Raw genomic sequence first — 22,191 nt, 5'->3', positions numbered from 1 at the left:
CATGGCACATGCTCGAGTTTAAACCCTGATTGTGAGAGTGGTTATTTTGGCTTTTGTTTATTTGTGTGCTCACGCAGCGCACAAATTTGTGCTGGCAAATGGTCGAGTTGGTAATGTCGTTGAGGATGTTGATGTTAAACAACTCGTCTGAAGGAAATGACACACACACACACACACACACACACAGTGAAAGCTCTTGGTTTCTCTTCACTCCTCAATAGAGTGCATTAGCTTTATTTTATTTAGGCTTATTATTATTATTATTATTATTATTATTATTATTGTTGTTGTTGTTGTTGTTGTTGTTGTTTTTGTTATTATTATTATTATTGCTGTTGTTGTTAATATTTTTATTATTGTTATTGTTATTACTATTGTTATTATTAGTGTTATTATTATTATTATTGTTATTATTATTATTATTTTTATTATTATTATTATTATTATTATTATTATTATTATTATACAAAATGAATCGACTTTCATGTTGAAATAAGCATAAAAGCGCATTTACTTTTAAACCAGGTATTTACAATGCCACACTATAAAATGATTGTCTTCAAAGCCAACGAATTTATTGTGAGCTACAACTCCCAATTGTTGTCAGCTATTTGATAAAAGAAAAGAGCTACAGCTCCCAATTGTTGTCATCTATTTGATAAAAGAAAAGAGCTACAACTCCCAATTGTTGTCAACTATTTGATAAGAGAAAAGAGCTACAATTCCCAATTGTTGTCAGCTATTTGATAAAAGAAAAGAGCTACAGCTCCCAATTGTTGTCAGCTATTTGATAAAAGAAAAGAGCTAAAACTCCCAATTGTTGTCAGCTATTTGATAAAAGAAAAGAGCTACAACTCCCAATTGTCGTCAGCTATTTGATAAAAGAAAAGAGCTACAGCTCCCAATTGTTGTCATCTACTTGATAAAAGAAAAGAGCTACAGCTCCCAATTGTTGTCATCTATTTGATAAAAGAAAAGAGCTACAACTCCCAATTGTTGTCAGCTATTTGATAAAAGAAAAGAGCTACAGCTCCCAATTGTTGTCAGCTATTTGATAAAAGAAAAGAGCTACAACTCCCAATTGTTGTCAGCTATTTGATAAAAGAAAAGAGCTACAACTCCCAATTGTTGTTAGCTATTTGATAAAAGAAAAGAGCTACAGCTCCCAATTGTTGTCAGCTATTTGATAAGAGAAAAGAGCTACAATTCCCAATTGTTGTCAGCTATTTGATAAAAGAAAAGAGCTACAACTCCCAATTGTTGTCAGCTATTTGATAAAAGAAAAGAGCTACAACTCCTAATTGTTGTCAGCTATTTGATAAAAGAAAAGAGCCACAACTCCCAATTGTTGTCAGTTATTTGATAAAAGAAAAGAGCCACAACTCTCAATTGTTGTCAGCTATTTGATAAAAGAAAAGAGCCACAACTCCCAACTGTTGTCAGCTATTTGATAAAAGAAAAATTTATGAATAAGCAAATAAATGTATAAGGAAACTAATAACATTACTTGAATGAAATGTATTATTTACCATTTTGTTATATTGACAGGAGTAAAACTCAAGAAATTATTTGATCCAGTTCTCATGATGTGTTTTAATTGTTGCTTTTGAGTGATGCTATAGAAGATTAATAAATGAACACATTTGTTTTATAAAATGAATTTCTTAAAAACAGAGACTATTATTATTATTATTATTATTACTACTACTTGCTAAGCTACAACCCTAGTTGGAAAAGCAGAATGCTATAAGCCCATGGGCTCCAACAGGGAAAACAGCTCAGTGAGGAAAGGAAACAAAGTATTTTAAGAATAACAATATTAAAATAAATATCACTTTATAAACTATAAAAACTTTAACAAAGCAAGAGGAAGAGAAATAAGATATAAGATAGCACAGTATGCCTGAGTGTACCCTCAAGCAAGAGAACTCTAACCCAAGACAGTGAAGGACCATGGTACAGAGGCTATGGCACTACCCAAGACTAGAGAACAATGGTTTGATTTTGGAGTGTCCTTCTCCTAGAAGAGCTGCTTACCATAGCTAAAGAGTCTCTTCTACCCTAACAAAGAGGAAAGTGGCCACTGAACAATTACAGTGCAGTAAGAAGAATTGTTTGGTATGAGGAAATATGTCAGAATAGGAAGCACAAGTACTAGATGTTTTCTAGATTGTTTTTAAAAAATCGTAATTTTAATCGGAAATTCGTAAAATTATTCGGTTCTCATCCGTATTTCAGTAAAATACGGGCGACCGTAGTTGTACCTTACTTTGTTATTATCTTGTACGGGTTGGTGACCGTAATATCACTCTTTTACGTCAATATATCCATTTTTAAAACGGAAGATGTCATGCAACATTTATTCCAGGACTTTTACTGTTTTTTTTTTTTTTTTTTTTTTTCTTTTTTTTTTTTTACGGCAAATTTTCAACAATGTGTACACGAAGCAGATCAAATATACTAATTCGATCTCTTACTTTCTTTCAAATACTTATTAGAATTAACAAAATATTCTAAACACTTTTTATGGTCTGTCAATATGATCTCCAGAGACTAAGCTAAATGTTTTGAAGGCCAATTCATGGCTCATATATTTATAGCAAATTAGCATAAGAATCACAAAATATTTTTCTGTTCCTCATAATATGTTTATAGCAAATAAACCCAAGAATCGCAAACTATTTTCTTTATTGCTCAAATATTTATAGCAAATAAACCTAAGAATCGCAAAATATTTTCTTTGTTGCTCAAATATTTATAGCAAATAAATCCAAGAATCGCAAAATATTTCCTTTGTTGCTCAAATATTTATAGCAAATAAACCTAAGAATCGCAAACTATTTTCTTTGTTGCTCAAATATTTATAGCAAATAAACCTAAGAATCGCAAAATATTTTCTTTGTTGCTCATATATTTATAGCAAATAAATCCAAGAATCGCAAAATATTTCCTTTGTTGCTCAAATATTTATAGCAAATAAACCTAAGAATCGCAAACTATTTTCTTTGTTGCTCAAATATTTATAGCAAATAAACCTAAGAATCGCAAAATATTTTCTTTGTTGCTCATATATTTATAGCAAATAAATCCAAGAATCGCAAAATATTTCCTTTGTTGCTCAAATATTTATAGCAAATAAACCTAAGAATCGCAAACTATTTTCTTTGTTGCTCAAATATTTATAGCAAAAAACCTAAGAATCGCAAAATATTTTCTTTGTTGCTCATATATTTATAGGAAATAAACCAAAGAATCGCAAACTATTTTCTTTGTTGCTCATATATTTATAGCAAATAAACCTAAGAATCGCAAAATATTTTCTTTGTTGCTCAAATATTTATAGCAAATAAACCAAAGAATCGCAAAATAGTTTCTTTGGTGCTCAAATATTTATAGCAAATAAACCAAAGAATCGCAAAATATTTTCTTTGTTGCTCATATATTTATAGCAAATTAACCAAAGAATCGCAAAATATTTTCTTTGTTGCTCAAATATTTATAGCAAATAAACCAAAGAATCGCAAAATAGTTTCTTTGGTGCTCAAATAGTTATAGCAAATAAACCAAAGAATCGCAAAATATTTTCTTTGTTGCTCATATATTTATAGCAAATAAACCAAAGAATCGCAAAATAGTTTCTTTGTTGCTCAAATATTTATAGCAAATAAACCTAAGAATCGCAAAATATTTTCTTTGTTGCTCATATATTTATAGGAAATAAACCAAAGAATCGCAAAATATTTTCTTTGTTGCTCAAATATTTATAGCAAATAAACCTAAGAATTGCAAAATATTTTCTTTGTTGCTCATATATTTATAGCAAATAAACCTAAGAATTGCAAAATATATTTTAGCAAATTAGCATAAGAACCACAAAATATTTTCTTCGTTGCCTATATTATATTTATAGCAAATTACCTTATGAATAACAATATTTTTTTGTTTCTCTTTACTTTAATAATAAAAAAAAAGTAATATAGTCAGTACCGTTATACTTTTCCCCATGTTCTTGAGCTTCGAAGTTACCAGGAACCTTGTGACCGGTTTAACGGTCGTGGAACCTTGCCCTTAGCCATCATCAATATGTAATTATGCAGGTTACTTTTTTGTTATTTTTTTTTTTTTATTGTTGAACTTCACCTAAAAGGAGTCGCCTTCAAGGCGATTGTGATTATTCGATATAACGGCCTTGACCTCAAAAGATCTTTATTTTGGGTAAAATATTATTAACTGACCTGGAGAGTTCAATTTTTTTTTTTTTTTTTTTTTTTTTTTTTTTTTTTTTTTTTTTTTTTTTTTGATGGACAAGTTTTATCAACATTAGAATCTAATGCAATTTTCCTTAAGTGACATCAAATACAATATGCCTAACTTTAGTGTTATTAGGGAGAAGCGACCCTAATTTTTTTTGGTAAGCAAAATCTTTAGTGACATTTGTCTTAAAAACTTTCTGCTGAATCTATTGAGATTTTCCTTTACTGACATCAAAATACAATATGCCTAATTTTAGTGCGACTGGTGAGAAATAACCTTATTTTTTCGATAGGTAAAATCTTTGGTGACTTTTGTCTTAAACAATTTTGGCAGAATCTTTTGAAATTTTCCTTTACTGACATCAAAATACAACATGCCTAATTTTAGTGCAACTGGTGAGAAGTAACCTTATTTTTCGATAGGCAAAATCTTTGGCGACTTTTGTCTTAAGGAATTTTGGCAGAATCTATTGAAATTTTCCTTTACTGTCATCAAAATACAATATGCCTAACTTGTAGTGTCACTGGTGAGAACCGACCTTATTATTTTCGATAGGCAATATCTTTAGCGACTTTTGCCTTAAACAATTTTGGCGGTAATTGCTTACAGCATACTCAGCTCGCATAAAAATGCAAAATCCCCTATATCCAGGCTTACAGTATCCATAAGGATTACTAGGATGAAACCTATGACCCCTCCAAGAGCAGGGGCCTATGCAATTTTAGCTTCCAGTGCTAAATGTGAAAACTATGAATTATTTACTTTACTTTATCATTGCAATAAATTGTACGAAAAGAAAACTTGGTATATGGCGTGGGCCCGTTGGTGGATGTCAAGGGAACCAAACAACCTCGAATCCTTGGGGTTCTGTCGGATCTCGAAGGACCCAAAGAAACTAGAAGCGTAGAGGCTCTGTCGGATCTCGAAGGACCCAAAGAAACTAGAAGCTTAGGGTTTCTGTCGGATCTCGAAGGACTCAAAGAAACTAGAAGCTTAGGGTTTCTGTCGGATCTCGAAGGACCCAAAGAAACTAGAAGCTTAGGGTTTCTGTCGGATCTCGAAGGACCCAAAGAAACTAGAAGCGTAGAGGCACTGTTGGATCCCAAAGGAACCAAAGAAACTAGAAGTGTAGGGGCTTTGTCGGATCTCGAAGGACCCAAAGAAACTAGAAGCGTAGAGGCACTGTTGGATCCCAAAGGACCCAAAGAAATAGAAGCTTAGGGTTTCTGTCGGATCTCGAAGGACCCAAAGAAACTAGAAGCCTAGGGTTTCTGTCGGATCTCGAAGGACCCAAAGAAACTAGAAGCCTAGGAGTCCTTTCATGGGCTAATGTAGTATTGCTTATATCCTGAGAGATCCTCTGTTTTGTTTGCGGTGCAGGGTAGTTTAATTTGCAATGTGACTGACGAAAATAATATTGATATATGCAATACTTGAGGAATGGCTGTGAGAGTAATTGTTCTCTTATTCTTTCTTATCTGGAAACGCCCACTGTAAAGCGAAATTAGTTAATGCTAAAAGGAATATATATGTATGTATGCATATATATATATATATATATATATATATATATATATATATATATATATATATATATATACACACATATATATATATATATATATATATATATATATATATATATATATATATATATATATATATACATACATATATACTGTATGTATGCGTATGCATGTATTATAGCCACGGAAGGCTATACTTTTCACTTTTCATTTCATGGATGTAGGGTAATATTTTTGTGTTAATCACGTATGTGTATATATATATATATATATATATATATATATATATATATATATATATATATATATATATATATATATATATATATATATATATATATATATATATATATATTATTATTATTATTGATACATATATACATCCATCAATACATCCAAACATGCGTACATCATTAATAGAGAAATTACTAGATTAAAACAGGTTCCAAAGTAAACTAGGGAAATGGAAATGAGTAAGTAGCAGGGTTTAAACTCGACTATGTGCCTTGTGGCCATTACCTTGAACGGTGCTACTTTTTACCTTAGATTACCTTAAAAACATTTTCCAATATCCTTAAATTTTAAAGTTGTAAAACCGAAATTACCTTAGATTTACCTTAAAACCATGCAAATTACCTCAAACTAAGGTAATTATCAGAGGAGCTGATAACTGTTACCTTCTCAGGAACGAGTGTCATGGCTTCTTTCTTTTCCTCACGGGTCAACGACTATTTTTGTGTCGTTTCCTCTCGTTTCTTGGCTTTTAACCCCCCCCTCTCTCTCTCTCTCTCTCTCTCTCTCTCTCTCTCTCTCTCTCTCTCTCTCTCTCTTCTTAGCTATTCCTTTTGCAGCAGAGAGTGGCGTGTAATCCTGTTGAGTTTATCATCAAACGTGACAATTTTGTTTCCATATGCTGTCGATTTTCTCTAACTTTCCTCTGTCTTATGGTTAGTGGCTTCGTTATCGCGCTCTCTCTCCCTCTCTCTCTCTCTCTCTCTCTCTCTCTCTCTCTCTCTCTCTCTCTCTCTCTCTCTCTCTCTCTCTCTCTCTCTCTCTCTCAGATTCAGATAAGACTAAAGCAATATTCGACAGGGGATGTAACAGAGACAGCTTTTATATTCCTTTCATCTAAATGATTTTATTGGAGACTCAAGGGTCTCTTTGCATCTCCCCTATATAATAAAATGAAAGTGTCTGACTATATATATATATATATATATATATATATATATATATATATATATATATATATATATGTATGTATGTATGTATGTATGTACAGTATATAAACCTTGAACGGCATTGCCAAATGTATGACTAACCGAGGGAGGGGTTGGTAAGAGTTTAACCTGTGCGCGCGCGCATGTGCGAGTGTGCATATCTATCTAAATATTTAGCCATCATTTTTGACGGGTTGCGCACACTAGTATCAGAGAGACTAACATCACATCTGAAATTTACAATTAACCGACAGCAAACAAATAAGACGAAAATATCTGTAATTTTTCTTTTTATTTTTTTTGTTTTACTCTCCCAGGCATTGGAATTCGTCCCCTAAACACTATGGTATTTCCCCTATAATCCCAAGGGCACGCCTGATTGGGGTCATCTGTACACCTTGTTCCCGTACATCGATACTACTCATGACCTTTGTTGGAATCCTAAAAGAAATATGGATAGAGGAACACGCCATATCACATCTCCGAAGACACTTACTTTTTTTTTTTTTTTTTTTTTTTTTTTACTTCGATTAAGAGAGATATAAATCGAGTATGGATTTCTATTGAAAAAAAAAAGTAGGTCCATCTGGATGATAGATAAGTCAGTAAATAGATAGAATGATTGATATATTGAATTGGCAATAATAATGATAATATTATTAGTGGTGAGAATACTACTACTACTACTACTACTACTACTACTACTAATAATAATAATAATAATAATAATAATAATAATAATAAAGAGGAAGTGTCTGACTATATATATATATATATATATATATATATATATATATATATATATATATATATATATATATATATATATATATATTTTTGATACATTAATGTCTGGATTCTCTTAACGACCTCGGGATCAGAGCCCCAGGCGAAATCACACAAAGACAAGAGCTTGGCTCCGGCCGGGAATCGAACCCTGGTCGGCAAGCTTGTACAGACAGTGACTAACCCACTTGGCCACGAAGAAAGATCTTTCTTCGTGGCCAAGTGGGTTAGTCACTGTCTGTACAAGCTTGCCGACCAGGGTTCGATTCCCGGCCGGAGCCAAGCTCTTGTCTTTGTGTGATTTCGCCTGGGGCTCTGATCCCGAGGTCGTTAAGAGAATCCAGACATTAATGTATCAAAAATATATATAGCTTATTTGAATATGAAAAAACACGTAAAAATGTGCAAAATTTATCATATATATATATATATATATATATATATATATATATATATATATATATATATATATATATATATATATATATATATATATATATATAAACACAGTTTACAAGTACGATTTTGGTGAATATTTGTTAATACATAAGTTGTAATACATATATATGTATATATATATATATATATATATATATATATATATATATATATATATATATATATATATATATATATATATATATATATATATTATATATATATATATATATATATATATATATATATATATATATATATATGTATATATATATGTGTGTGTGTGTGTGTGTGTGTATTATGCAATTTTTGGAAAACTGTTTCCCCATATTTTGCAGCCTGTAAACATCGGCGTTCCAATAACCTACACAACACAATCCAATCCACTCTTTTACCTTTTCTTTACCTTTCGCCCTTGTTCGTTATATCTGCACGAATGTCCTTTCTATAACCTCTCATATCACTCCTTCCGTAAAGATATTGAACTGCCAAGAGTACTTAACACGTCCTTGTCTCTTACCTATGTTTTGCTAAAGAAGAAAAAGTATATATATACTCTAAATTGAAGGTTGTACACATACTCGTACTGTCAACATTGTCTGTTCCCTTCTGGTCTCGAATGTATTTCTAGGTTTCTTTACTAAGCGTGTTCTCTTTTACTTTTATTCCAGTTTTATATCTGTTATATATATATATATATATATATATATATATATATATATATATATATATATATATATGTATATATATATATATATGTATATATATATATATATGTATATATATATATATGTATATATATATATATATATATGTATATATATATATATGTATATATATATATATATATATATATATATATATATATATATATATATATATATATATATATCAATGACTGGATTCTCGTGTCTTTGTCTAATAAAATGTTTGTTTTCCCTCATTTCTCCTGACGTACCATACTACTGTTTGTGTGTGTGTTTGTCTCAAACCAATCATAGACCTACTCTTCTATTGAAAGATAGTAAATAACTATATCATCAACGTAATTGCACATTCGAGTACTATCATAAAGACAGCCACATGAAAATAGATAGACTCATTTTATTTCCTTTCTTTCCTTAGCTTAAAATACCAAATACCCAGGAATGATGGCCGAACATCTTTGAAGGCCGTTTTCACTCCTCGATTTAAACTTTGGTTATAAATCTTGCAATAGTTCACGAGCTCTGTCATATAAATAGTGTTCCCAGAGAAAATAATATTACACACACACGCACACACACACACACACACACACACACACACACATATATATATATATATATATATATATATATATATATATATATATATATATATATATATATATATATATATAAATTTTCATGGAATGTATGCGGGTTTTATTTTTAATCTGCTTATGTATGAAGGCGTATGAATGTATACATTCGTTGTGAGGATGTCCATGCATTTGTTTGCTTGCTTAAATTCCGAAAAAAGTGGAAAATATTCAGAAAAGTAGTTCGTGGCATTTCTTTTGGTTTATCGTAAAATCAGCAGAGGAATTAAGTATGCATTTAATGTATCTTTTGTTCTACCTTTATCATGGTATTCTAAAGAAAGTACGATTAAATAATGTTTTTTTTTTTTATATATGTATAAAAATCTACGTTCCAATATTCATGCAAAATGTATTGTTCCGCAGGCAGAGGTGTGTCATTTACTGTTACAGCCATTACATTACCGGTTGCCATAGAAGAAGTTCCAGGAATACCTCTCCTTGTTTACGACTTTTAGGTAATTAAACGTTACATATTTTCCCAAATGTTGTTACTGTTAATTTTGGTGCCACGGGTCCCGATCATACATATTATGTATCTTTAGACTTGATTTTAAATAAAAAAATGTAAGGTATGTAGTTTGCAATATTGGTAGGCCTACTCCGTTTTGAGTCCGCTGTCATAGGCCATATGTTAACAATGGGGTAACTTTGTATGTCCAATTTATAGTGAATTTTTGTTTTTTATTAGGTTATAGAACCTTGGTTTGTCCCTGCTACTTGTGTGATTTTTTGTCTTCCGAATTATGAAACGAAGTTGTGACTACCAGGTTACTGGGTAAAATTTTGGTAGTCTCCCACCCTGCCATTTTTGTGCATGAAACCCCATTTTCCCGTTAGATTTATTGTCTTGGTAAAATTATAGAATGGTGCAATGAACGATTGATTAAAACAAGACTGGTTTTTAACGTAGTTTGCCGTTTTTCTGAAGAGTTTTGATTATGATTCTTCTCAGAAATCTATAGTTATTGAGTTAGGGTTTATCGACTACCAGAACTGAAACATAGCTTTCTGTTAGGAATCGTCATCAATTACATTTGAAACCTTAATATTTAGTGTACTTGTCTACTTGTGTTATTTGAATGAACGATAAAATTATAAAAAGATACAGAACTACCTTTCCATTAGAAAGCAATTTTCCTAGTATATATATTGCGCTTTCAACGAATTTGACCTTTATTTCCACCGCAAATAAACCGTTCGCTCGTTATGCCCCTCCCCCCTTTCCGATGGACACAAGTGGGAACCTGGGACTTTGGGTGAATGAAAACAGGAAAAGAAACCTGATTATTTATCCCTTTTGAGATTCGTGAAAGACCACTGAACATAGCAAACCCACCTAACCTAACCTAGTGGTTCCTAGGTCACAGACCTAACTAGGGCTTACCCCCCTCCCCCCAGACCCCAATTCCCACATCACAAACTTACCTAGGTCACAAACTTCGCCGGAGGCCAAGCCTTCCCGGACCCCCTTCCCAGGTCATGGACCCACCCAGTTTATAAACTAAAAGTAAATCACACAGTAATTCCTTACCTTATGATTAACACCGTCTTTTTTTTTCTTTTTTTTTTTTTTTTGTCTTGGCAATCTTGACAGGAGAGTTGAAATAAAAAATTGTGTAGGATGTCAATATTTGTGCAATTTTTGGTGGATTTATTATGCATCCCAGAGAATAATTGGTAATTGTTTACAACACCACGCTCTCAATCTACTCCAACATAATGCAATCCTGCAGTTCTCATCTTCTTGTACAGTAATTAGGTGGTTATTTAAATTCTGAGAAAGCAATAATTAGCAAGATATGTTGAAGGGAGAAGGGGTTATAAAAAGAAAATAGCTCGGTTTCCTCTAAACGTCTTGGAACGGACATGTCAACATAGTCAACCAAACAGAATTCGTGATGCCAGCGAACATAAACAGAAGTTCGTGATGCCAGCGTACATTTGATATACTGTACTATATATTCAAAATATACTGTACTTAATTAAAAATGGATTAATTACTCAAAAGTGTCCATTAAATATGCAATTTACAAATACAGTAGTGACACTTTTGAGTAATCACTCAATTTTTTATTAAGTATATTTTGAATATACAGTATATCAAATGTACGCTGGCATCACGAACCTCTGTTTATGTATGCTGGCATCACGAATTCTGTTTGGTCGACTATGTTGACATGTCAGTTCCAAGGCGTTTAGTGAGGAAACCGAGCTATTTTCTTTTTATAACCCCTTCCCCCTTCCTCAACATTTCTTGCTAATTATTGCTTTCCCAGAATTTAAGTAACCACCTAATTACTGTGCTAGAAGACGAGAACTGCAGGATTGCATTATTTTGGGGTAAATGGAGAGCGTGGTGTTGTAAACAATTACCGAATAATGTATAGAGAAAAAAGAAGGTTAGTTTTACCATTATTTACAGTTTCTCTATTAAATTTTCCCCATTCAAAACCCCCCCGTTCCCATTGGGTGGCCAACATTACGTTATGTAAGTGTAGCCTATGTCTTCTTTAATATTCATTTGCGACAGAAGTAAAGATCATTTTCAAAGAAAAAGAGTTTTTCTATTTAAAACCGCAAACCGTTATTAGTAAAGCTTTTCCGTGTTTTTCTATGATAATCCCAATTGGAGTTTTTAAAACTTTGCTTCTGTCGGTCATCATCATACAAAAATAGTAGTGATAAGAAAAATTTGCCGTAATCAAATCCAAGTAACAGTATTGAAACATTGTCAAAACACATATAAACTGGTTTTCCATTCCATTTTTTATAGTCATTAGTAGCAGTGTTCATCGTATTACAAATACTTCCTTACCTAATTGAACTAATGATTTATTGGTTTTTACTCTGCCGTATGCTCACTTCACTTGCGATTAAATATTATCTCATTGCTCCTATGTTCAGGCAAGCGGACTATGTTTTGCTACGCTCATTAGCCAGTGGGCTAGTATTTTGGCGTTAATTATCAGTTGTACAAACTTGAAAAGTTTGAATTGTAGCTGCACTATTGTTCGACCATGGACTTGCCTTCCATTGTCAATGATCAGACTATATATCAAAATTACGTTTCTACTCTAACCTTTTATTATTAACGTGATCAATAAAATAAGTGTTATGATTATTCAATACTGCATATTTCAATGTTAAAAATAAATAACAAAAAGGTTTGAAATATAAAACATTGGGCCCCACAGTAATGGGGGAACCCCAGGTGGGAATCGTGGTTTCGGGTAGGATAAAATGAAAACCAACCAATTACGGAAGAGAACAGCAGCAGAAACCATTAATTGTTTTTTATGTTAAAATATGAGGGGGAAACAACACTTGCGGACAATTGCTGCAGTTACCTCTCGAGCACCATATTCTCTTGGGTCCTTTTTTCGGAGCCCCGTTTCCTATCTAACGTAAATTTCTCAAAATAATTGTATCAACAAGCACATAGGTTCATGAACTAACACTTAGGTGTTCTCTTACTGGTCTTTGCTCCGCCGTGGGATGCTTCACTCACAATTAACCATTGTATCATTGCTCCTCTGTTCTGGTAAGTGATACATATTGCGCGACTGGTGTTCAACGTTGGGGTAGTGCGTGTATTTTGCAGAACAAGTCTTGTGAGCCAACCACTTATACACTACCTGACAGTCATATATTTTCCTTAGGCTAGAGACATGGCCTGCAATGACTAGCTTAGGCTTAAAGTGTGTGATGACTTACCTTATTAGTCGTAGTTTGAGTTATCAGAATCTGGTGTAAAAACAAGGGCGACGGTTTAGATTGAAGATAGCACTAGTCCGCAAACTAGCCCTGTAATCGTGCACACAGAAAATGCCCTGGACACGCCTCCTAGTGTCTTCTTTCTAGCTTTACCATGACACTGCCAGTATTGTTAATCAACTGTACCCAAAATGTGTGTTTGCACATTTATTGCTAGTGCTCAGTTTTGTATTGGAAGTAGTGTTGTCTCCACGCGCTGGACCCCTACAAGCTAAATCTCCACTTGCTGTACCTTCAAATTAAGGAGTAGTTCATATTTTGAAGTGAGAGATAACTCAAGGATAAGCATTAGTCTTCCCGACCTGTAAACAATCATGTACACTTTTCAATAGTAGGAAAAATCTGTAGTTTGTTGCTTAAAATTATTCTTAGGGTACGCATGTTTCACTTGATTTTGTCTTTAAAAATTATGGTTTGATACTGATATGATAACTGTAACAACTTTTTATTTAGCTGCTCTAGGTAATTAGTTATTTAATTTATTTGCTTACCCAGGTAAAATAACATTTTTAAACATCTGACTTAGCCGGTGGATATATATATAGCTTACGTCCCTGACGTCATGGCAGAAAATTCAAAACTCGCGGCAATCGTAGATTGGATAGCTAGGTGTACTACTAGCGCCACCACTCGCCAGGTATCTGGAACCATTCCAGGAATCCTCAGGTCTCCCCTGCCGCCATTGCTGGCGACATCATTGGAACATTCGCTCGTCTTAACCTTCGATTTTTGCAGCATCTTTGGTGAAGTACTTGTTTTTTGGTTAATTGGCTTTCGCTTGATTGGATTTACTTACGGATTTTATCGAACTCTTTTGATTTTATTTGTTTTTGACCTTTGCTTGATTGATCTCTCTGGAATTTTCCAAAATGGCTGACCCTTCCCCAGTTTATAGAAAGTGTGTGAAAGGCTGTAAAACCCGCCTTCCTAAAGCCTCTTATCGATCCTCACTCTATTTGCACTAAATGTAGAGGTAAAGTTTGTTCTTTAATGGATCGATGTGATGAATGTTTGTTGTTATCTGAAAGTGAGTGGCTCGATTTCGATCGATACACTCATAAGTTGGAGAGTAATAGGGTTAGAAGAAGCTCTTCTCGATCTAGAGAATTTTCCTCTCCCCGTGTCCCTGAACCTATTCCTTCCCCTGTAGTGGTAGTTCATGAATCTCCTACTGTTACCACTGAACCCTCACTTAAAGATATGATGAGTGCTATACAAGCCCTTGGAGTTAGGGTTGTCGCTTGCTACGGTCAGGAACCAACTTATGTCCGACGTAAATATGCTTAAGAGTGCCAATGTTAGTGCCAAAAGTGCGGGGAATGTGTTCAGTGCTGTGGAGGGTGCGTCTGCTCGTGCCTATTGTTCACCTAGCCTTAAAGCTCTTTCAAGCTCCCCAACCCCTGGGAGAAGGAATGTCGGGCGACGAAAGGGAACGAGAGGCGTAACCGTCCGAGCAGACGTCCCGTCGAGTGTTGCTGGCGACGTTTCACGTAACACAAGCCCTCACCATGGGAATGGTGAGGTTAAGTTTACTTCATCTTCGGATGACGCTTTGGTTAACAAAGAATATAAACGCAACTGGCGTTAAGTTTCAAGACCTCTCAAGAGGAAAATGACGTCAATTGATATAAGTCATTTATCGCCTCAAAGCCCTGGCTGTAGCCATTGGAGCAGTCCAGAACGTTTGTCTTCTTCTGAAGAAGGCTCTCCTGCCAAATGTCCTCTTAAAACCTCTGTTTCGGACAAGCAGTCTTATCAACGAGTTCCTGAGCATCGTGAAACTTTGCAAGCTGATCGTCGTAAATCGCTTAAGCTTGATCTTAAACTTCAAGCTTCGAAACGTGAAGCTGAACGTCAAGCTGACGGTTTGCCTGAGAATGTCGTTCGCCAAGCAGTCAAACGTGACGCCGAACGTCAGGATAAACGTGACTTTGATCGTCACCCAAGTCAAGTTAGACGTGACGTCAAACTTCAAACTGATCTTGATAACAATCGACAAGTTGATGCTGGATGTCAAGCTGGCGCACACGGCGCCCAACGTCTAGTTCGCGCACAAGTGCGCAAAGACGTTATTCCAGCTGAAGTCTTTATCGAAAGAGGAGGTTGATTTTGCTCTTTCTGCAGCTATACATTTAGAAGACTTATCAGTGGAAGACTTATCAGCAGTCCCTAGACCTTAAGAAGATTATGAAAGTGTTCACGGAAGAATTTCCTAGTCACTTTATGCCTGTTGCTCCACGCTCTCCCCCTTCAGAGTTCTTCTTGGGAACAGCAACTCAAGCTCCTATTTTTACTAAGATGGTGCTTTCGAGATCATCTAAGAGAGCTTTAAGATTAATGGGAGACTGGATGCAGTCAAAGAGGAATCTAGGCAAGTCGGCCTTTTCATTCCCTCCTGCTAGACTAGCTTCTAGATCAAGTGTATGGTATGAGACAGGAGAAGTTCTCGGCTTGGGAGTACCTGCCTCTGCCCAGGGGGACTGGGGACTTCTCAAGCCTAGTAGACTCTTCTCGTCGATTAGCCATGAGGCGTACTAAGATTTTCTGGACAACTTCGGAACTCGACCATCTTCTCAAGGGCATCTTCAGAGCCTTCGAGGTTTTCAACTTCCTCGACTGGACTCTGGGAGCCTTGAGTAAGAAAGTTTCTGCCTTTAAGAATAATGAAAGTGTTGTTCAGATTATGTCTTACATAGACAAAGCTATGAGGGACGACTCTAATGAGTTAGCTGCCCTTTTTACGGCTGGAGTTCTCAAGAAAAGATCTCAAATGTGTTCTTTCCTTTCCCTGGGGGTCACTCCTTGTCAGAGGTCTGAATTACTGTTTGCGCCGCTCTCTCATGCGCCGTTCCCACAAGATCTTGTAAAAGAGGTTGCTGCTTCCTTAGCCCAGAAAGACACCCGTGACTTTGTCTCCAAGGCAGCTCGGAAAGTACTTCCGACTTCTCTCTCTAGCAACAAACCAAAGGTGGATACTCCTTTGTCTAGATTCATTCCTCCCTTTCGAGGTAAACCCGTCAGTAGTGGTAACTCCAGACTTAATGGGAGAAGAGGAAAGAGGAGGGGACCAAGATCAGGTCGAAGCAGAATCTGACTGCTTTCGACTTCAGACGGCAGTAGGAGCCAGACTGAAGAACTTTGGCTGGCTTGGGAGAGAAGGGGAGCACACCAATGGTCCGTTCTTTAGCTGAAGGAGGGATACAAGATTCCTTTCGTCAAGAAACCCCCTTTAGTTCAAGAGCCAATAGATCTCTCTCCCAGGTACCGAGAGGACTCAGAGAGACAAGCTTTGCTGCTACAAGTGTCCCTCTTGTTGGAAAAAGGGGATGTAGAGAGGGTGCATGACTTGCAGTCTCCGGGGTTTTACAACCGCCTCTTCCTGGTTCCGAAGAACTCGGGGGGAAGGAGACCAGTTCTAGATGTAAGCGCTCTCAACGCTTTCATTGTGAAAACAAAGTTTTCAATGGAGACTTCCAAAACTGTGCTGGTAGCAGTAAGGTAAGGCGACTGGATGGTCTCTTTAGACCTGCAGAACGCCTATTTTCATATCCCTATTCATCCGAACTTCAAACGCTACATGAGGTTTGTTTACGGGAAGGAAGTCTTCCAGTTTCGGGCCATGTGTTTCGGCCTCAGCACCGCTCCTCTTGTTTTAACGAAGCTCACGCTAAATGTAGCAAGCTTCCTGCATTTGACAGGGATCAGACCCTCTCTGTATCTCGACGACTGGTTACTCAGGGCGTCTTCCTTCAATTGCTGTCTGAAGGATCTCAGATTGACATTGACATTAGCAAAGGAACTGGGTCTTCTGGTTAACACAAGAGAAGTCCAAACTGTTACCATCTCAAAAGATTCTTTATTTGGGGATGGAGATTCAGTCTAGTTTTTCGGTCTTTTCCATCACCCAAAAGGATAGAACAAGCCCTTCTAAAGATTTGTCTTTTTCTAGTGGAAAGAGATTGTTCTGTGAGACACTGGATGAGTCTTCTGGGAAATCTCCCCTCCCTGGAACAGTTCGTCTCCCTGGGAAGACTGAATCTCCGTCCGCTGCAATTTCACCTCAATTACTATTGGGACAAGGAGAAAGGCTTAGAGACAAAGTATTCCACTTCCAGAGTCTGTCAAAAGTTGCCTACAGTGGTGGAACGACACAACCAAACTTCAGGAGGGCCTCTCGCTAGAGCAAAGGAGCCCAGACCTTGTGTTGTGTTCCGACGCTTCAGACTCGGGGTGGGGAGCAACACTGGGCAAACTGGAACGCTCAGGTCTGTGGACAAAAGATCAAGAGAGCCTCCACATCAACCAGAAGGAGCTTTTAGCAGTCCTATTGGCGCTTCAAGGTTTCAAAAACTTGATTCTCAACAAAGTAGTACAAGTAAACGCAAACAACACCACAGCGATGGCCTACATTTCCAAACAAGGCGGGACCCACTCGAAGTCCCTTTACGAGACTGCATGGGAACTTCTAGTTTGGGCGAAGGAAAGGAACATACCTTACTCACAAGGTTCATTCAAGGAGAAGAGAATGTGATTGCAGACAGCCTCAGCAGAAGAAACCAAGTCATTCCTACGGAATGGACGCTGCATCAGGAGGTTTGCAAGAAACTTTGGCGGATTTGGGGTCGTCTGTCCATAGACCTGTTTGCAACCTCGAGAACAAAGAGGCTTCAAATTTACTGCTCTCCAGTACCAGATCTGGAAGCAGTCCACATCGACGCTTTCCTGCTGGACTGGTCTCGCCAGGATTTGTACGCATTCCCCCCCCCCCTTCAAAGTCCTGTACAAAGTCTTACAGAAGTTTGTTTCCCACATGGGCATCAGATTGACTCTAATTGCGCCTCTATGGCCATCAAGAGAATGGTTCACCGTGGTACTTCAATGGATGGTGGACGTACCAAGAAGCCTACCCATGCGGATGGATCTTCTCAGACAACCGCACTTGAAAAGGTTCCATCAAACCCTACAAGCTCTACATCTAACTGCCTTCAGACTATCAAGAAATTCACTAAAGCTAGAGGCTTTTCGAAGGAGGCAGCTAGAGCCATCGCTAGAGCAAGGAGAACCTCTACCATCAGGGTCTACCAGTTCAAATGGGAGGTTTTTCGAGATTGGTGCAAAATCAACTCTATTTCCTCTTCCAGTACCTCTCTGACCCAAATCGCTGACTTCCTTTTACACCTTAGGAGAAAACGCAAGTTTTCCTCCTCTACCCTTGAAGGTTATAGGAGCATGTTAGCGGCCGTTTTCAGGCACAGAAACTTAGACCTATCTAACAACAACGACCTTCAAGATCTTCTCAAGTCCTTTGAAACTTCTAAGGAGCATCAACTAGAATCACCAGCTTGGAATCTGGATGTTGTCCTGAAGTTTCTTATGAGTGATAGGTTTGAGCCCTCACACTTAGCCTCTTTTAAAGATCTCACCTTAAAGACGCTCTTCTTAGTAAGTCTGACAACAGCTAAGAGAGTCAGTGAAGTGCATGCCTTAAGCAAGAATATTGGCTTCAGTAATAGTAAGGCTATATGCTCCTTACAACTTGGTGTCCTGGCCAAGAATGAGCGTCCTTCCCATCCATGGCCGAAGTCTTTCGAGATTCCACACCTTTCAGATGTAGTTGGTGAAGAAATGGAAAAGGTCCTGTGCCCTGTTAGAGTGCTTAAATTTTATCTAGACAAAACTCAAAAATTACGAGGCAAGTCTGAAGTTCTATGGTGTTCGGTCAAGAAGCCCTCCTTACCGATGTCAAAGAACACCTTATCTTATTTTATCAGGCTCTTGATTAGAGAGGCTCACACTAACTGTGGTGAGACAAATTTTAAACTGCTGAAAGTGAAGACACACGAAGTCAGAGCTGTGGCAACTTCGGTGGCTTTCAAGCAAAATCGATCCTTACAAAGCATTATGGACAACCTATTGGAGGAGTAAGTCTGTGTTCGCTTCACATTATTTAAAACATGTCCAGACTCCTTACGAGGACTGCTACACGTTGGGACCATTCGTAGCAGCAAGTGCAGTAGTGGGTGAAAGCTCTACCACTACATTCCCCTAATCCTAATACCTTTTTTCTTCTCTTGAAACTATTGTATTTTTGGTTGGTTGTGGAGACTGGTCGACAGTCTTCTGCAATCATTGATTTTAGCAGGTCGTCAAACTTGTTTCTTGAAAGCGCTCAGAACAAGGGTATTGGCTGAGGTCCTGTCATAGTGAGGTATTTACACCGTTTTGATAACTCCTAGAGGTCTTTCAGCCCCCTGAGTGGATTGCTGGATCTCATAAGGACAGCTAATTAATGAGGCAGAGAATCATAAAAGTCAGCTTCCGTATCAGGTACGAACCCTTAAGTTTGTTTTTATAAAACTCTTTAGTAATATTCCAATTATGTATTAGCTGGTCTCTAACCCTCCACCAAGGGTGTCAATCAGCTATATATATATCCACCGGCTAAGTCAGATGTTTAAAAATTATATTTTCATTATAAAATAAATTTTTTAACATACATACCCGGTGGATATATATAATTATACTCCCTCCCTTCCTCTCCTCTAGAGACCCATGGGCATGGAAGATCTGAGGATTCCTGGAATGGTTCCAGATACCTGGCGAGTGGTGGCGCTAGTAGTACACCTATCTATCCAATCTACAATTGCCGCGAGTTTTGAATTTTCTGCCGTGACGTCAGGGACGTAAGCTATATATATATCCGCCGGGTAAGTATGTTCAAAAATTTATTCTATAATGAAAATATCATACTTCATTGAATGCTTTATATTACTGATGAGTTTACTGAATGTAAAAAACTTATTTTCTGTCATCCTAAAATCCATAACAGCAATTCACTAAGAGTAAAGACTAAGTCCTGAGCCTATGAATGATATTTTAATTGATTCTTAGGGTTTAAGGATAGATGGCTTATTAATATTATTATTATTATTATTATCAATTGCTAAGCTATAACCCTAGTTGGAAAAGCAGGATGCTATAAGCCTAAGGGCTCGAACAGGGAAAATAGGCCATTGTGTAATATTAGATTATTAGATACACATCTAACCTGAATCTTAAATTCATACAAAACACTACTTACTAAAATCTTGCAATTTTAAGTCTTGCCAATTCTTGGTAAAGATTCGGTGATATAAACACACTATAATAGCTAAAACCATAATTAATTTGTTAATTGATGTAAAATAGTATTTTCCATTAGACTATGATAGGTCGGTCAAGGGACAAAGTTAAGATAGGGCAGCTAATGGCGGATAAAGGCAGTATTATATAATTAATGAAAGGTTGGATAGATTTTTCATTGATGTAAGGTAATAATGGTTAATCATTAGCAAAAGACTTATTGTTGTTTTGTGTTTATTAACGTTAAAGACTTAACTGGTAAGACCAGGCTGCCAGTTTTATAGTGTTGGATATGTTAGTCCATGGATAAAGTATACCAAGTAAGTCAAAAACAATAACATTGAATAAGATAATGTTATTGAGTCAGTGTGTGATAAGTTTACCAATAATTTAAGGTAAGGTATGTAAGTTGGTGAAAATTGGTAGAACAAACTGGTTCATTGATTAGAGGTTAACCTGAAAATCCTCTTAAATTATTGTACAGTAATAGGATAAATGGCGTTAGTTTATGGAGGATCCCTATAAAATATAATGAAAATTTAGTATGGCATTTCATTTACTAGAAGATACATTTGCTTGATAAATATAGGAAATTGCAGGTTGTTATTTTTAAAGTGAAAACACCACTAATTCGTTTGCACAGCACTACTGTATACTCTTTTTTTACTAAGCAATATTTTACACCTGGGACTGTTACCATGTCAGTAAATCATACATTTACTTAGAATTTATACATAGCCTTCTTTAGCATTGTGTGTTTTAACCAGGTGTCATCTGTGGTATAAGGTAAAATTGTTTAATCAGGAAAATATGGTCTATTGAGGATCTCTTGAAGAAAGTTGAACAAGAAGTGGAGTTAGTCAGTGGATTACCAGAGGCTGGTCATTCGATAAATGTTTGAAGTGATTTCATTGTTAGTATTTAGGGGATAGTAATTTGCTGTTATAAATGTCAGTCATTATTTCTTCTACTTTATATTTAGAACATTAGAATGTTTTATATTCTTAATAGTTCATCATGCAGGTTATTTTACTAAAAGCATTGTCTTGATAATGAAGGGCACAGTAAAATATTTCAATAACACTATGTAGCAATTAATATGTCTTATTTATTTTTCAGGCTAGAAGAAAATTGTCTATAGCCACCTGCCCAAAACAGGAAATGAAACTTCACAAAGTATGATAAAAATATTTTTATTGACATTAAGATGAAGATCAGCTGCAAATAATCAGGGATTTACTACAGAAAAGATTCAAGAATATTTCTGATTTCAAAAGGAGCACTGGCGAATCTTCTCACAACTGAATCGGCCATTTTATCGTCAAACTCCTATGTAGTATTAAATTACCTTACAGTACTACAAATATCTTGAAATGCTCAATTTACCATATTTATTGAGATTTTAGGAGATCGTTTGTTTTACAATGGTCACTCCATTTTTATTTCATAGGTTTATAAGGAATCACTCGTTGATGATGAAACAGAAACGAGCTACAGTAAAAAAGTAATATAAATTTTCACAAAAATGATATTGCCAGATTATTTCAAGTTTATCAAAGTTTGTTTATTTCTGGAAGCCGTGACTATGAATACTAAAGCTATTAACTTCTAACTCATTCTAGTATAAAGTATTTTATTCAATCTTAATCTTTGTAAAGTCAGTGCATCTAAAACTAAGTTTAGTTACCGTAGTTTTTTTTATTTGATATATCTGTGATGCTACTTT

The 22,191-nt window shown here is 35.7% G+C and overlaps 1 long non-coding RNA gene across 1 annotated transcript in view; it reads left to right on the top strand.

Annotated features, from left to right (window-relative positions):
• LOC137634605 (uncharacterized) overlaps nt 1-21,694 on the top strand; it is a 69,947-nt gene extending 48,253 nt beyond the window's left edge. The window contains exons 2-3 of the long non-coding RNA XR_011042540.1: nt 9,933-10,024; nt 21,585-21,694. This is a non-coding gene — a long non-coding RNA (uncharacterized lncRNA). The remainder of the gene's footprint in view (nt 1-9,932; nt 10,025-21,584) is intronic.
• Nucleotides 21,695-22,191: the final 497 nt, after the last annotated feature.

This window comes from Palaemon carinicauda, chromosome 45 (assembly GCF_036898095.1).
Source record: "Palaemon carinicauda isolate YSFRI2023 chromosome 45, ASM3689809v2, whole genome shotgun sequence".
NCBI lineage: Eukaryota > Metazoa > Arthropoda > Malacostraca > Decapoda > Palaemonidae > Palaemon > Palaemon carinicauda.
This window is presented reverse-complemented; position numbering and strand designations above follow the sequence as displayed.